Source organism: Palaemon carinicauda, chromosome 6, assembly GCF_036898095.1.
Source record: "Palaemon carinicauda isolate YSFRI2023 chromosome 6, ASM3689809v2, whole genome shotgun sequence".
Taxonomy (NCBI): Eukaryota; Metazoa; Arthropoda; class Malacostraca; order Decapoda; family Palaemonidae; genus Palaemon; species Palaemon carinicauda.
The window spans coordinates 41,572,348-41,574,847 of record NC_090730.1 but is presented as its reverse complement, the minus strand read 5'-3'; positions in this window follow the sequence as shown (position 1 = coordinate 41,574,847).

Below are 2,500 nucleotides of genomic sequence, written 5' to 3'. Positions count from 1 at the left end.
ATTTATATATATATATATATATATATATATATATATATATATATATATATGCTGTATATATACTATATATATATATATATATATATATATATATATATATATACATATATATATATATATATATACATATGCTGTATATATACTATATATATATATATATATTTATATATAAATATATATATATATATATATATATATATATATATATATATATATATATATATATTTATATATATATATATATATATATATATATATATATATATATATATATATATATATATTCCTACAAGAGAGATTAGTTCACCAAACTTATAACTGGGCTCCACAAAGTACTAGAAGAGTTGGAAGACCAAAGCCTAAATGGCTGAGAACTAGGAAGCGTGAAATCAGAGATGATGAATAGAAAAGTACAGAATTAAAAGCTCAAGATAGAGACGACTGGTAAAATCTAACCGAGGCCCTTTGCATCAATAGGCGTAGGAGGAGATGATGATGATGATATATATACTATACATATAATCATTAAAACATTGTTACACTATGTCTCTATCCCTTATAGTAGCTCTGGGTACCAGATAGGTATAGTCAGAGTTTTTTTTCTCCAGCGTCTTTAGGTGTGAGGTTGCCAACTTTGGCTAATCCCTATTTCCTGACCGCAGCACATCCTGGTATCCATTTACAGCTAGGTATACTGGTTGAAGGTAGGAAAAAAAGCGTTCCACGGGCATACTAAACGTGAGCCAAGTGATTTTAAGTCAATATTAATCAATTAACTAATTTATTGATCAATTTGTTTTATTATCTCAGGTGAATATGTCCTTTTCATTATAAAATTTTACAAAGAAATGATTACAAGAGTATTTATAAATTTTCATTTCGCTAATATATATTTCCAGAACGTTTCGGAATTCAATATTCACATATATTACGTTGATATAAGTAATTAATTCAATAAATAAAAAAAAATAAAGTATATTTTGGATAATTTTTCACTTATCAACAAAATGTGTGTTTTCCCCCTCTAGCTTACACTACTTTCAACTCCGTTTTATAAGTTATATTTCCATTTTCCTTTGTACCCCCATCTCAAATGCAACGAGAAATTATGAGATGACTAGAGAGTTCTGGCATTCAGGATTCCAGGAACAATGGCGTGGCGATGCTGTGGCTGGAAAGTTCAGGGAAAACTATTTAGTTCTCTAGTGCTATTCATACTGAAAACATCTTTCTTTCCCGGTGGGAAAAGGGTCTTGAAAAGGTTCCCTGAGCTCTCTTTAATAAGTTATCTCAGTTCAGGTTGACGCTGGCTGTCTTAACTTTGCCATCTGGAACTTTAGCGTGTTGGTTATAAGTCTACGTATTAATTATGGAGCACTGGAATTCAGTTGTAGTTGAGGTCAACGGTAAAGAGAAGCCGGAGTTGGCCCGGATAGAACTTTCAAGGAAAGTTTAGAGTCATCGGAAAAGGTTTATCTAGGATCTAAAGATCGTGTTTTAAGCATTATATTGTTGGTTGTGGAAGGCTGATGGAAGGGGAAATAAGATATATAGATAAATGGAGCAAGTATAATTTTGGAGAATATATATAAATATATATATATATATATATATATATATATATATATATATATATAATATATATATATATATATATATATATATATATATATAATATATATATATATATATATATATATGATACTGTAATCCTAGCCAAACATATGAACCATATATTTTTCACACTCGTTATCTTGTGCTTAATTTAATTCTGACAATAAATGTTGGGTAAATCTCTTGATATTGAGTTGTATATATCCCACCCATTATTTAATAACAATATTGGGGTAGCCTTTTCTGGAGTTTTGGTTGCCCCCCCCCCCCCCCCAAAAAAAAAAAAAAAAAAAAAAAAAAAAACAGTGATTTTCAGCAATGGTAATGATCAGAAATACGCAATAAACACAAGATAACTAGTTGGAAAAATATATGGTTCGTGTAAATGACGTGAAGTTAAAGTATAATCATTACCTGTAATTTATATCAGTCCCGCAGATGGTCTTTGCTCGGTTGTGGATCACCTCGCTGCAAGTAAACAATACCTAAACTCCTCTATTCTCGCAAGCATTACATGGATGAGCTGCGCACGCCCAGTCATGTGGGTCATTATTTTTGGGATATTTTTTACTTCAACATAAGCAACAATAGCTACAGTATATACCGAACAGAGCGTGTTATAACCATAATTAATGACCGAAATACATGAAATTGCACCAAGTTTCTAAATATATTGAACTCCCCTACGGAAGAAATTATTTTGCGACGGGAGTCATACTGGAATTGGATCGAATAAGAAAAAAAATGGCTCTTGTAAAACAGCACCCATAAACTTATGCATGAATATTTGGAAGCTGTCAATTGGTTCAAAATTCCAGCTAATAATTGCATCATATAGATAACAGAAAGCTGCCTTAAGCGAATGCAAACAATGGTGGTTACATAT